At 45.0% G+C, this 15,715-nt stretch overlaps 2 non-coding genes and 1 pseudogene across 2 annotated transcripts; all 3 read left to right on the plus strand.

Annotated features, from left to right (window-relative positions):
• Nucleotides 1–9,158: 9,158 nt before the first annotated feature.
• Nucleotides 9,159–9,248, plus strand: trnar-ucg (transfer RNA arginine (anticodon UCG)). Its single transcript is given in 2 exon segments — nucleotides 9,159–9,195; nucleotides 9,213–9,248. It is a non-coding gene; the product is annotated as a tRNA-Arg (tRNA).
• Nucleotides 9,249–9,468: 220 nt separating this feature from the next.
• The window catches only part of LOC139255782 (zinc finger protein 436-like), a 48,108-nt pseudogene continuing 41,861 nt past the window's right edge, over nucleotides 9,469–15,715 (plus strand).
• Nucleotides 9,899–9,988, plus strand: trnar-ucg (transfer RNA arginine (anticodon UCG)). Its single transcript is given in 2 exon segments — nucleotides 9,899–9,936; nucleotides 9,953–9,988. It is a non-coding gene; the product is annotated as a tRNA-Arg (tRNA).

Genomic DNA, 15,715 nt, shown 5'->3' on the forward strand with positions numbered 1-15,715 from the left:
CCCCGTATTTGCACTCGATATACACAACAACACATTGACAGCTGATGGCAGAGGCCGCGTGGCCTAATGGTTAAACCGTTTGATTTCGATTGTAACCACGAAGTTATCAGATTACAGATTCGAGCCCTGCCTCGGTCAATTCGCTTGCTGCCTGAAATTTTATATTCTTTGTTGTGATTCTGCCAAAAAACCAACCATCTCTTCCAGTCACTCAGCTGAAGGAAACGAAGGCTGTTTGCTTTAAGAATCTAATCGCACGTTTCCATCACTGTCGATCTGCATGCACGGGCAGAGCAATCTGTGAAGTGGACTTTCTTGCACATTATTTATGTTTGGATACAAAAAGCAGGAGATTGAACGGCTGAGGCTGCGCTGAGTGAGAAATGAAATGGCCGAGAGGTGAAGGCGATGGATTGCTAATCCACTGTGCTCTGGCACGCATGGTTCCGAATTCCATCCTCGTAGGTGTTGTGTTGCAGCTTTGACCCCCCGAGTTGTTTTGTCAATCACATTTAACCTCATCGCCAAATTTCCCTTTTACTGACAAGGATGCTGCACTTTGCTCATGTCATGTCTCAAATTAATAATATATTCGTCAAAGAAATAACATTTGTAGGACTATGGAGAGGGGGACTAATTCGATAGTTCTCTGAGCGACAGCACAAGCACGATGGGCCCAATATGTTTTCTCACGACCGTCAGAATCTGAGAGCTACGCTCTTTACTATCGGTGGCTCGTTTGTCTCGGGGTATGATTCTTGCTTTGGGATGATCACATTTGATATGCGAGAGGTCTCGGGTACAAATCGCGGACGAGTCCCTCCAGTCTTTCCTCATAGTTCCGTTTCTCACAGTCGCTCGACATGTGAGAAAACAGACATATTTCACATTAAAACGTGTGATTTTGCGCCAATGTTCCCACAGCTTCCAAATCGCAGAGAAAAGATTTAATACCCTTCCCACTGAACACTGCGGGCAGACGGTCATCTTGGTAGCGGATTGGTCATTGTGACTTCACTTTCTAAACAACAGTACAAAAGACAATGGGTTATCAATAAATGGTAAATGAATTAAACACTCTGCAATTACATTGTAAATAATAGGAAATAAAATGCTGGGTAATAACTGGTGCAGTTAATAGCTTATCTCTATCAAACATTAAGAATGATGTGCTTTGTTTGCACACAAACACACACAAAGCATCGACTCTGTGTGCATTCTTTTCAGTTGTTGCACTTAACCTGATGCAATTTTATTTCTTCGGACTTTAGGAACCCGCCGGAAGCCATCCAGCGGTGTTTGCTGTTTCAGTGTCTCAAGAGACAGCGCACCGTGGCTCCTCCCACTGCCCTTGGGAATGGGGCAGCTATTTAAAGGGACAGAGACTCTCTTTTCTCTGCCGATTTATATTTAAAGGAACAGTCCAGTTTATCTGAGAGTGTCGGCAGACTTCACGAACCGAGCTGCCATTACCATTCGCTCCCTTCTGTACTGTGCTGTGATTGTAAAGCTGTCTATTTCAATGACTTGAGCCTTTCTAAAATGTAACATTGTTTTTATAATCCATTTGACTTGCTTGTCTAATTTGTCAAAATTTCAGAATTGTGCAGTGTGACGAAGTTTTTGTTTAAAGTTGGAGTAAAATATGTTTCAAAATATTCTTTCCAACTCTCCCTCACCGCCCCCCGACAAAAAAAAATATGTAGAACACTCTGCAATACTGACTGGGAAGGTGCCATGGTCGGTCCGTGATCTGAGCTGTTAGTTGATCTCAGCCAAGGCTGCAGTTCAGGGGTTATAATTGTCCTCAGTAGCACTGGGCTAAATATGAGTAAAAATTAGCCACTGCAATTGCTCTTAATACTGATCCAGTGACATCAATTTGGAGTGTATGGATGTCATTTGAGGGTAGGATTGGACTTGGCTCTGATGCCTACCACAGTGGAAATCCTGCTGACACTCACTGAGTCGACTGATGGTGAGGCACCCGAGGTTAACAAATGTCTGTGGAATTGCACCCAGCCAGATTCAGCACTACCTGGAGAAAGTAACTCGTCGTTGATTTTAGACAGTAAGGATGGAGGGAGAATGTCTAGAATAAGGCATTTACAACTTTGGAGGGACAGGAGGGGACAGAATGTCCTAAAGAATCTCGACTTGTCTGTTCTGAATTTCTATCCTGTACTTAAAGTAACAAATTTTGTAACCTCAATTTGCAGGGTATTAGAAGGGGAGGATCTGCAGCTTGGTAACTCAAACCAAACATCACGTCAAGATTTGAGAGATTCACCGGATTCATCAGGATCACCTTCTCATCATCCTATGGAAAAACACCAAACTCAGCGGGGAGAAATAGGACAAATGTTCTGTGTGTGGATGCACCTTCAACCAATCGTCGAGCATGTGAGACTCGTGTGCCCAGCTGACTGAACACTGTAAATGTGGGGACAGTGGAAATGGATGCAGATGCGCGTCAGGTGGAAACACATAAGGGAGAGAGCGTTTACCAGCTGAGTGTGGAAAGAGATTCAGTCTCTCATCTCACCAACTGACATTCGAGGCCTTAGATAACAGACTTTCTCCTGTGAATATAGAGCTGTGTTATTGGGCCATGATGTTTTTACTTGTTCATCTAGTTGACTGTAAACCTTTGCCAATTAGTTGATGTGATCGCTTTACTTGTAGATATTATTAAAAATACATTTACTGAGTGGCTTCAAATTTAAATTGAAACCAGCTTTGCAGGTGTGATACTCTATTCAGAAATTGAAGGTGACAGAGATGCTGTGGACACACGAACATTCCAGTATGTGTAAGTGAGTAACAGACTGGATTTTGTGTTTAGTGATCCCGGGCATGTTAGCTATCCCTACCCTGGACATCAAGGCACTCTGGACGGTATGTGGAACTGCCACTTGTCCTGAGAGTAACCAAAGTTCTGAGAACTGAAACAATCTAGAGTTAGAAAGTAGTAATGGCGCAAAATAAAGCAGTCAATAACAAGACATCAATTCGTCTCCCCTTATCATGGAGACATCAAGTATCGACACATTGTTATTTGAAATATCAAAATAGTAAACTCCAGCCCAGTTTTATTGGTGATTAACATCAGCAGAAACAATACCAACTCACCGAATGAACACTATTCCGTCAGGATGGGAATAACAGCAGTAATAATAGGAGAACCCAACCCCTGCAGTCACTTGCGAAATCGCAATTCAAATGACTGAGTAAATCCCTACCCACACTTCCCCAGCGTGAACTCGATGGAGTTTCAGCAAGTTGGATGACTGAGTGAAATCTTGGCCACACACAGAGCAGGTGAATGGTCTCTCCCCAGTGTGACTGCGATGATGGATTTCTAGATCGGACGGGGAATCCCTTCCCACAGTCTCCCCATTTCCATGATTTCTCCATGGAGCAGGTGTCCTTGTGTCTCTCCAGCTTGGACGATCAGTTGAAGTTTCGTCCACACACAGAACACGTGTAGTTTCTCACCGCTGTGAATGGTGCGATGCTTTTCAGGCTGTGTAACTGGTTGATGCTCTTTCCACAGTAAGTGCACTGGAACATTCTCACTCGGATAGGATATGTGTGTCTCGGTTCTTTTCCAGTCACACTGATGTTTGTAATATCTTCTCACATACAGAATAGAAAAGTGTTTCTCCTTCCACATTCAAAGGCCGATGGTATTCATCATTTCCAGCTAAAATGGTTGGGTACAATTCGGTGAGTGAGAATAAAATCAATGAGTTGCTGATTTGCTCTGCTGGTCACTGGGCCTTTTGTGCTGGCCCAATTGGGTGAGCCCGGTCTGGCCCAATAGTGTGAGCCCGGGCTGACCCAATGGGGTGAGACTGTGCTGGCCCAATAGGATGAGCCTGTCTGGCCCAATAGTGTGAGCCCGGGCTGACCCAATGGGGTGAGACTGTGCTGGTCCAATAGGGTGAGCCTGGGCTGTTCCAATAGGGTTTGCTTGGGCTGGGCTGACCCAATAGGGTGAGGCGTGCTGCCCCAGGGTCACCAGACAACCATCAGAACAACAAAGCTCCCTTTCAGGGGCCACTGAGCTGGACATAAACATGTGGCCAATCAAACTGACAGACACCCTGAAGCCCCGCCCACCCTTTGTCCCTGCACAACCGCCCTGACCAATATGGCGGCCGCTGAGCAAGCTCCCACCACCGGGGAAAACAGTTACTGCCAAGAAAGGCACCAGGAAAACGGTCACTAACACAACACCGAAGAGCGGCAAGAAGCGCAGAAAGTCGAGGAAGGAGAGTTACTTCATTTACATCTACAGGTTCACCCTGACACTGGCATCTCCTCCAAGGCCATGGGCATCATGAACTCGGTTGTGAACGATATTTTGTAGCACACCGTGGGTGAGGCTTCCCGCCTGGCCCATTACAACAAGCGCCGCACCATCAGCTCGCGGGAGATCCAGACCGCCGTGCGCCTGCTGCTGCCCGCACGCCGTCTCAGAAGGAACAAAGGCGGTGACAAGTACACCAGCTCCAAGTAAAACTGTGCGCTATCCTGAGAGGTCAATCCCAAACACAACGGCTCTTTTAAGAGCCACCCACAACTTCTCTGAAAGAGGTGCACAAACGCATCTCCCTTTAAACTTATATCACTAATTATTTCCTGAACAAGTGTGTGACATCCTTTGGAGTTCCAACTGTAGATTGAGTTTTTAATTATCAGAGAAGCAGCTTCACTCTCAGACCTGTTCATTTACACCGCCTGCTGAATTAAAAGCATGTTCAGGTGCTGAGACACAGATTTCAGTCACACATTCTCTCTCACAAGTACTTATCAAGTTTAATTTTCAATTCCTGTTGCGTCAGTCCGTTTATTAACCTACACTCCCGCAGTGGAACAATCCAGAATGGGAGTTCTTACAGAGACCAGAACCGGGGCCGTTTGAACATTCTGTCTAATATGTCCTTACTGTACAGTATAAATGCACACGAGGCCCATACTTGAGAGAAGGTCACTCTGTGACCAGTAGCATTTATTAGCCAGCACTGAAGTGATGAAGGTGGGTGGAACTTCCCCTTTTATACCTGAAAATCCAGGTTAGGAGTGTCTCCCACAAGTTCACCCCCTTGTGGTCAATGTTCTCACGGTGTACAACTTAGGTCAGTTTATACATGGGTTACAATGACAGTTGAATATATGACATCACCTCTCCCCAAAGTCTTATTGCGATCACAGGTTAAGTCTCGCTGGTGGTTTACGCTCCCTTGTAGAGCGCCTGAGTTGGGGCTCCAATTTTGTGTGTTAGCCTGAGTGTCTGCTGTTTGCGATGCCTCGGCCTGTCCGGACTGCCCACAGTGATTGGGCTCTCCTCCGCTTGATTCCGATGTTCGGTCACCTGTGGAGTAGTGAACTCGATATCGTGTTCTTCCTTTGCTTCTTCTATGGGGTTGTTGAACCTCTTTTTTGTTTGATCCATGTGTTTGCGGCAGATTTGTCCATTGGTAAGTTTAACGTTCAGAATCCTATTCCCCTCTTCGGCAATCACAGTGCCTGCGAAACAATTGGGCCCTGCAGCGTAGTTGAGGACAAAGACAGAGTCATTGACATCAATACATCGCGCCCTCGCATTCCCGTCATGGTAGTCACATTGTGACTGGCGCGTGCTCTCAACAATTTCGTTCATGGTGGGGTGTATAAGGGATAACATGGTTTTGAGCGTCCTTTTCCTTAGCAGCTCTGCGGGTGGAAGCCCTGTGAGCGAGTGTGGTCGGGATCTATTGGCCAACAGGAGGCATCATAAGCGGCTTTGTAGGGAACCCCCTTTGATTCTGGAAATCCCCTGTTTGATTATCTGCACTGCTCCTTCCAACTGACCATTTGAGGCCGGCTTGAACGGTGCCGTTCTGACAAGGTTGATACCATTTCCTGTCATGAAGGCCTGGAATTCAATGCTTGCAAAGCACGGGCCATTGACCAAGACGTCCGGTAGACCATGGGCGGCGTACATTGCACGTCGTCTTTCTACCATGGTAGAGGATGTGCTTGAATTGACAATGTCACACTCGATCCATTTTGAGTAGGCGTTTAATACAACCAAAAACATTTTTCTCATGAAAGGACCTGCGTAGTCCACATGAATGCGTGACCATGGTTTGGCGGGCCAGGACCAGTGGCTAAGGGGGACTTCCCTGGGCACATTGCCCAGCGGGGTACACGTATTGCATCTGTGAACACAAAGGTCCAGGTCTGCATCTATCCCTGGCCACCAAACGTGTGAGCTGGCAATTGCCTTCATTATGACAATGCCCGGGTTCTCATTGTGGAGTTCTCTGATGAACATCTCTCTGCCCATCTGGGGCATGACTGCACGGTTTCCCCATAGTAGGCAATTGGCCTCAATCGAGAGTTCATCCTTGCGCCTGTGAAATGGTTTGAATTCCTCAGGGAATGCCCCGTACGTGGCTGCCCAGTCCCCATTCAGGACACAGGACTGCTAACCCATTGTGCTCTGCACACATGGGTTCGTATCCCATCGTCGTCGTCGCTTTGTTGCAGCTTTGACTTCCCTTGTCGTGTTTCAATCACATTTAACCTCTTCGCCAAATTTCCCTTTTACAGACAAGGATGCTGAACTTTGTTCATGTCATGTCTCAAATTAATAATATATTCATCAAGAGGACAACAGCTGCAGGACTCTGGAGAGGGCGACTAATTAGATAGGTCTCTAAGGGACAGCACAAGCACGATGGGCCTAATACCTTTTCTCACAACCGTCAGAATCTGAGAGCTTCGCTCTTCACCGCCTTAGGTCTAGGGTTATGATTCTCGCTTGGAGATAATCACATTTGAAATGCGAGAGATCTCGGGCCAAATCCCGGACGAACCCCGCCATTTTTTACTCAAAGTTGCGTTTCTCAAAGCCGCTCGACATGTGAGAAAACAGACATATTTCACATTAAAACGTGTGATTTTGCGCCGATGTTCCACAGCGTCCAAGTCCCAGAGCAAAGTGAAAGTCACCCAACTGAGTAAAGTTAATGTATCTCAGAGGTACTCGGCTCTGTGACTCGTTGGATAAGCTGAACCCTTGTTTTGTTCCGGCCAAGACTTGATCAGGAGATCTACCTGTCTGTACGCATAAGCTCACCTCAATTGGGATAAGCATACATTCAGCGTCAATCCCACCTCTGCCCTGAATATGAGTGCGTCCTGTTTCTCAAGAGCTGAAAAGATGAGAGAAGCTGGCTTTTGAATTAGACACTTGGCTGCCGAATTCAAAGCGGACAAGAAATCAATCCGGGCTGACCAAGCTGCCTGGTCTGATTAAAAAGCGGTGACATCTTATATTGTAGGCATCTTCTCGTCTTCAGGCCTCAACATTAGGTTCAACGTATCGGGTGATAAGCACCGCTCCCATTGTCTGGTAATGGTTCTGCTATTCCCAGTAACACCTCCTCTGGACCATCCTTTGTTACGTTATTGCCCGATTACCACCCACTTTGCCTTTTTCCATTGTGCCATTTATTATTTAATCACTCCTGCGTTCCACTGTATCACACACGTTCCCATTTGACCTTGCTCGCTGCGTAATTTTTCCAGGCGTTATTCTTGTTGATAAAATCTGTAGTGTTTAACTTTTTCCGAAAATATTGGAATGATTATCCGACAGAACGTGAAACCGGATTCTTCCTCCACAGAATGTGGATGCCTGCCGAGTTTTACATATTTATCTGATTTAATTCATTCCATTTCCGTGTCCCTTTTAAGGGGATGTGCTGTCTGTCCGAGATCATTCTCTGTCTGTTTAAAATGGCGTGCTATCAGACCCGCATCATTCTGTGTCTGTTTCAAAGCGATGTGCTGTCTGTCCCGGATTTACAATTTCAAATTTGAAAAACTGCCTTTGGAGGGTGCTGGAATTTTAGTTTGTTTGTGTGTTTGTGTAAGTTTGAGTGTGTGCAAACGTGCTGTGCGATCTTACTGTCATGTGAGAAAAGTGCATTACATGCAACTTGAAACCGTACTGGTTTGATTGAACACTCCTTCGTGGATTCTCTGACGGTAGATGACTCTGCTGTTGGATTTTGCGATTCCACATCTGAAAGAAGGGAAAATACACAAGTTAGAAATATAGCGATTTTAGCCAGGGCTGTGTGACATGATGACATCCTCCATCCTTATTTACTAATTATATCAAATCAAATCAAGACAAGACAATACATGACTGACTGACTGACTTTGTTAATACATGTACATATATGTGTATATTTAAATATAATCTTTAATTTTTAACTTCCAAAATAAATATACTTTTTCTGTTCTGCCTGCACCGAGCTCTATTACATTTGCCCTCTTTCACAGCACAAGCAGCTGCTGTCAGATCCAGCAGAAGGATACACGTGACTTTAAAAGATCGCCTTTGTCGCCCACATCTTCCCTCGTGGCTTGTCTTCCACCATGGGCTTAATGTGTTTTGGTATTTATTGACTGCACCCTTCATTTCCAATGAAATTCTTGCTGTCACACAGCCTTCGTTCAATCAAAAAATATATAGATTATGAATCAATTATTTATTAATTTAAAACAAAATTAATTCAATTTAAAAAAAATAAATGCAAATGCATTTATTTTCTTAAATGTTAAATATATATATATTTCAGTCTGGGCTGGTTTTACGTCCCTCCCTCCTTCCTGCCTGTCTATCACCTGTGTCTTCAATAACCGTCTCTGCCCCGCATGATCCTGAGCCCCACTACTCAATTGATAGAAATCTCACTTTATTCTTTTAAAAGGGAACTGCTGTCAGTCAACGGTCATTCTGCATCTGGGTAAAAGGGTTGTCCTTGCAGTCCCGGATCATTCTGTGTCTGTTTAAACGGGCTGGTTGTCAGTTCCGGTTCATAATCTTTCCTTTTAAAATGGATTTTCTCCTTAACCCGGGTCATCCTGTATAGTTTGAGAAGGAGTATGATTTCAGCTGCAATGACCGAATTGTTAAACTGTTGTGTTCCAATTTGCATTGGGGTTGCCTGCGCCTGTGCGCACCCAGATCGCAGTGCATCTGGATAATCACTCGAAATATACTCATCTTTTCTTAAATCCACTCCGTGATATTGCAGTTGCCCCGAATTTGCGCCCAATATACACAACGTACAACAGACCATGCTCGCAGAGGCCGCGTGTCCGAATGGATAAGGCGTCTGACTTCGATCACAAATCGCGCAATTATCAGAAGATTGCAGGTTCGAATCCTGCCGCGGTCGACTTCCATCACTGTGTGAAATTTTATATTCTTTGTTGCGATACTGCCGAGAAACCACCCATCTCTTCCAGTCACTCACCTGAAGTAAAGGAAGTCTGTTTGCTTAAAGATTCTAATGCCACGTTTTCATCGTTGTTGATCTGCATGCACGTGCAGAGCAAGCTGTGAAGTGGACTTTCTTGCACATTATTTCTGTTTGGATACAAAAAGCAGGAGATTGAATGGCTGACGATTGGCTACAGAAGAAATCTCAATATATTCTTTTAAAAGAGAACGGATATCAGTCAAGGGTCATTCTGCAAATGGGTAAAAGCGATGTCCTTGCAGTCCCGAATCATTCTGCGTCTGTTTAAACGGGCTGGTTGTCAGTTCCGGTTCATAATCTTTCCCTTTGAAACGGATTTTCTCATAAACCCGGGTCATCCTGTCTAGTTTGAGAAGGAGTATGATTTCAGCTGCAATGACCGAATTGTTAAACTGTTGTGTTTCAATATACATTGGGCTTGCCTGCGCCGGTTCTCAACCAGATCGCAGTGCATCTATATATTCACTCGAAATATGTTCATCTTTTCTTGAATCATTCCTTGATATTGCAGTTGCCCCGAATCTGTTCGCAATATACACAATAACACAATGGTTGGCGTTGGCAGAGGCCGCGTGGCCTAATGGATTAAGGCGTCTGACTTCGATTTTAACCGCAAAATTATCAGAAGATTGCAGGTTCGAGTCCTGCCGCGGTCAACTTAGCTTGCTGCGTGAAATTTTACATTTTTTGTTGTGATTCTGCCGAGAAACCAACCATCTCTTCCAGTCACTCACCTGAAGTAAAGGAAGGCTGTTTGCTTAAAGAATCTCATGACACGTTTTCATCATTGTCGATCTACATGCACGGGCAGAGCAAGCTGTGAAGTGGACTTTCTTGCACATTATTTTTGTTTGGATATAAAAAGCAGGAGCTTCAATGGCTGACAATGCGCTGCATAAGTGACAAGGTGGCCGAGAGGTTAATGCGATGGACTGCTAATGGGCTCTGCGTAATGGGTTTGAATCCCATTCTCGTCGTCATTGTCTTACAGTTTTGACCTTCCTGGTCGTTTTGTCATTCACATTTAACCTCTCCGTCAAATTCCCCTTTTATTTGCAAGGATGCTGTACTTTGCTCATGTCATGTCTCAAATTAATAATATATTCGTCAAAAGGATAACATTTGTAGGACTATGGAGAGGGGGACGAATTAGATAGTTAACTGAGGGACAGCACAAGCACGATGGGCCTAATATCTTTTCTCACTGCCGTCAGAATCTGAGAGCTACACTCCTTGCTGTCGGCGACTCGTTGGTCTAGAGCTATGATATTTTGCTTAGGGATGATCACATTTGATATGTGAGAGGTTCGCGGACGTTCCCCACCATTTGTTACTCAAAGTTCCATTTATCACAGCCGGTCGACATGTGAGAAAACAGACATATTTCACATTAAAACGTGTGATTTTGCGCCGATGTTCCCACAGCGTCCAAATCCTAGAGCAAAGATTTAATCCCCTTACCACTGAATACTGCGGACAGACATGGTCACCTTGGTAACGGAATGGTCATTCTGTCATCACTTTCTAAACAATAGCACACAAGACAATGGGTCATCAATAAATGGTAACTGAATTAAACACTCTGCAATTACATTGTAAATAATAGGAAATAAAATGCTGGATAATAGCTTGTGCAGAAAGTATCTTATCTCTCGCAAAGATTAACAATGATGTGTTTTGTTTACACACACACACACGCACATAGCAACGACTCTGTGTGCATTTTTTTCAGTTGTTCTACTGAACCTGATGCAATTTATTTCTTCGGACTTTAGGAACCTGCGGGAACCCATCCGGTGGTGTTTGCTGTGTCAGTATCTCAAGAGGTTGCGCACCGTTGCTCCTCCCACTGCCCGGGGGAATGGGGCAGCTATTTAAAGTGACAGGGACTCTCTTTTCTCTGCCTATTTATACTTAAAGGATCAGTCCAGTTTATCTGAGAGTGTTGGCGGACTTCACAAACCGAGCTCCCATTAACATTCGCTCCCTTCTGTATTGTCCTGTGATTGTAAAGCTGTCTATTCGAGTGACTTGAGCCTTTCTAAATTGGCACATTGTTTTTATAATCCATTTGACTTGCTTGTTTAATTTGGAAAAATTTCAGAATTGTACAGTGTGACGAAGGTTTTGTTTAAAGGTGGAGCAAAATGTGTTTCAAAATATTCTTTCCAACCCTCCCTCAACCCCCCAAATTTTAGAACACTCTACAATACTGACTGGGAAGTTCCCAATGTCGGTCCTTGGTCTGGGCTGTTAGTTGATCTCAGCCAAGGCAGCAGTTCAGGGGTTATAATTGTCCTCAGTACCACTGGGCTAAATATGAGTAAAAATTAGCCACTACCCTTGCTCTTGATACTGATCCAGTGACATCAATTTGGAGGTTTGTGGATGTCATTTGGAGGTAGGATTGGATTCGGCTCTGATGTCTACCACAGTGGAAATCTTGCTGACACTCACTGAGTCGACTGTTGGTGAAGCACCAGAGGTTGACAAATTTCTGTGGATTTGCACCTAGCCAGATTTAGCACTTCCTGGAGAAAGTAACTCGCAGTTGATTTTAGACCGTGAGGATGGAGGGAGAGTGTCTAGAATAAGGCTTTTACAACTTTGGAGGGACAGGAGGGGACAGAATGTCCGATAGAATCTAGAATTGTCTATTCTGAATTTATATCCTGTACTTTAGTAACAACTTTTGTAACCTCCATTTGCAGGTTATTAGAATGGGAGGATCTGCAGCTTGGTAACTCAAACCAAACATCACATCAAGATTTGAGAAATTCACCAGATTCATCAGGATCACCTTATCATCAGCCTTTGGAAAAACACCAATCACAGCGGTGACAAACAGTACACATGTTGTGTGTGGATGGAACTTCAATCATCCCTCAACCTCTGAGACTTGTGTGCCCAGCTGACTGAACACTTTAAATGTGGGGACAATGGGAATGGATGCAGATGTGTGTTGGGTGGAAACACATCAGGGAGAGACCGTTTACCAGCTGAGTGTGGAAAGAGATTCAGTCTCTCATCTCACCAACTGACATTCGAGGACTGAGATAACAGACTTTCTCCTGTGAATATAGAGCTGTGTTATTGGACCATGATGTTTTTACTTATTCATCTAGTTGACTGTAAACCTTTGCCAATTAGTTGTTGTGATCGGTTTACTTGTAGATATTTTAAAAAATACATTTACTGAGTGGATTCTAATTTAAATTGAAACCAGCTTTCCAGGGGTGATACTCTACTCACACATTGAAGGTGAGAGAGATGCTGTGGACACACGAAAATTCCAGTATGTGTAAGTGATTAACAGACTGGATTTTCTGTTTAATGATCCTGGGCGTGTTAGCTATCCCTACCCTGGACATCAAGACACTCTGGACGGTATGGGGAACTGTGACTTGTCCTGAGAGAAACCAAAGGTCTGAGAACTGATACAATCTAGAGTTAGAAAGGAGTAAAGGCGCAAAATGAAGCAGTCAATAACAAGACATCAATTTGTCTCCTCTTATCATGGAGACATCACTTATCGACATACTGTGTTATTTGAAATATCAAAATAGTAAACTCCAGCCCAGTTTTATGGGTGATTAACATCAGCAGAAACAAATCCCAACTCACAGAATGAACACGATTCAGTCAGGATGTGATTAACAGCAGTAATGAGAGTAGAACACAACCCCTGCAGTGAATTGCGAACTCGCAATTCAAATGACTGAGTAAATCCCTCCCACACTTCCCCAGTGTGAACTCGCTGGAGTTTCAGCAGATCAGATGACTGAGTGAAACCTTGGCCACACACAGAGCAGGTGAATGGTCTCTCCCCAGTGTGACTGCGATGATGGATTTCTAGATCTGACTGGGAACTGGATCCCTTCCCACAGTCCCCACATTTCCATGATTTCTCCATGGAGCAGGTGTCCTTGTGTCTCTCCAGGTTGGACGATCAGTTGAAGTTTCGTCCACACAAAGAACACATGTAGTTTCTCACCGCTGTGAATGGTGCGATGTTTTTCAGGCTATGTAACTGGTCGAAGCTCTTCCCACAGTCAGTACACTGGAACATTTTCATGCAGAAAGGGTATGTGTGTATCCGTGCTTTTCCAGTCACACTGATCTTTGAAATGTTTTCCCACAGACAGAACAGAAAAAACTTTCTCGTTCCACATTCCAAAGCCGATGATATTTTTCAATTCCAGCTTACATGGTTGGGTAAGTACGCAAAGTGAGAATATAATAAATGAGCTGCTGATTTTCTCTGCTGATCACTGGGCCTTTTGTGCTGGCCCAATAGGGTGAACCCGGGCTGGCCGAATAGGATGAGCCTGGGTGGCCCAATAGGGTGAGCCCGGTGTGGCCCAATAATGTGAGCCCGGGCTGCTCCAATGGGGTAAGACAGTGTTGGCCCAATAGGGTGAGCCTGGGTTGGCCCATTAAGGTTAGCTTGGGCTGGGCTGACCCAATAGGGTGAGCCGTGCTGGCCCAGGTTCACCAGACAACTATCAGAACAACAAGGCTCCCTTTCAAGGGCCACTGAGCTGGACATAAACATGTGACCAATCAAACTGACAGATATCCTGAAGCCCCGCCCACCCGTTGTCCCTGCACAAAAGACCGTGCATGCGCCGTGAGACCGCCCTGAGCAATATGACGACCGCTGAGCACGCTCCCTCCACCGGGGGAAACAGTTTTACTCGTTGGAGTTCAGAAGGATGAGTGATGATCTTATAGAAACATTTATAATAATGACAGGGATAGACAAGATAGAGGCAGAGAGGTTGTTTCCACTGGTCGCGGAGACTAGAACTAGGGGGCACAGACTCAAAATACAGGGGAACCAATTTAAAACCGTGTTGAGAAGTAATTTCTTCTCCCAGAGGGTTGTGAATCTGTGGAATTCTCTGCCCAAGGAAGCAGTTGAGGCTAGCTCATTGAATGTATTCAAGTCACAGATAGATAGATTTTTAAACCATAAGGAAATTAAGGGTTATGGGGAGCGGGCGGGTAAGTGGAGCTGAGTCCACGGCCAGATCAGACATGATCCTGTTGAATGACGGAGCAGGCTCGAGTGGCTAGATGGCCTACTCGTGTTCATAATACTTATGTTGTTATGTTCTTATTAGTTACTGCCAAGAAAGGCGCCAAGAAAACGGTCAGTAAAACACCACAAAAGAGCGGCAAGAAGCGAAGAAAGTCGAGGAACAAGAGTTACCCCATTTACATCTACAAAGTGATGAAGCAGGTCAGCCCGACACCGGCATATCCTCCAAGGCCATGGGCATCATGAACTCGGTTGTGAACGATACTTTGGAGTGCAGCACTGGTGAGGCTTCCCACCTGGCCCTTTACAACAAGCGCTGCACCATCAGCTCCCGGGAGATCCAGACCACCGTGCACCTGCTGCTGCCCGGGGAGCTGGCCAAGCACGCCATGTCGGAAGGGACAAAGGCGGTGACCAAGTACACCAGCTCCTAGTAAAACTGCGCGCTGTCCTGAGAGTTCAAACCCAAACACAACGGCTCTTTTAAGAGCCACCCACAACTTCTCTGAAAGAGCTGCACAAACGCATCTCCCTTTAAACTTAAATCACTAATTATTTCCTGAACAACTGTTTGCGAACCTTTGGAGTTCCAGCTGTAGATTTAGTTTTGAATTCTCAGATAAGCAGCTTCACTCTCAGACCTGTTCATTTACACCGCCTGCTGAATTAAAAGCATGTTTCGGGGCTATGACTCAGATTTCAGTCACACATTCTCTCTCGCAATTACTGATCAAATTTATTTTTCAATTCCTGTTGCTTCAGTCCCTGCAGTATAACAATCTAGAATGGGAGTTCTTACAGTGAACCGGGGCAGTTTGAACACTCTGTTTAATATGTCCAAACTATACAGTAGAAATGCACACGAGGCCCATACTTTGGAGAAGGTCACTCTGTGGCCAGTAACATTTATTAGCCAGCACTGAAGTGATGATGATGGGTGGAGCTTCCCGTTTTATACCTGAAAGTCCAGGTTAGGAGTGTCTCCCACAAGTTCACCCCCTTGTGGTCAATGTTCTTACGGTGCACAACTTAGGTCAGTTTATACATGTGTTAAAATGACAGTTGAATACATGACATCACCTCTCCCCAAAGTCTTTTTTGGATCATTGGTTAAGTCTCTCTGGTGGTTTACGCTCTCTTGTAGAGCGCCTAAGTTGAGGCTCTAGTTGTTGGGCGTTGGCCTGAGTGTCTGCTGTTTGCGGTGCTTCAGGACTGTCCGGACTGCCCACAGTGACTTGGCTCTCCTCCGCTTGGTTCCGATGTTCGGTGACCTGTGGAGTAGTGAACTCGATATCGTGTTCTTCCTCTGCTTCTTCTATGGGGTTGCTGAACCCCCATT

This window comes from Pristiophorus japonicus, unplaced genomic scaffold (genome assembly GCF_044704955.1).
Source record: "Pristiophorus japonicus isolate sPriJap1 unplaced genomic scaffold, sPriJap1.hap1 HAP1_SCAFFOLD_630, whole genome shotgun sequence".
NCBI classification, from domain to species: Eukaryota; Metazoa; Chordata; class Chondrichthyes; family Pristiophoridae; genus Pristiophorus; species Pristiophorus japonicus.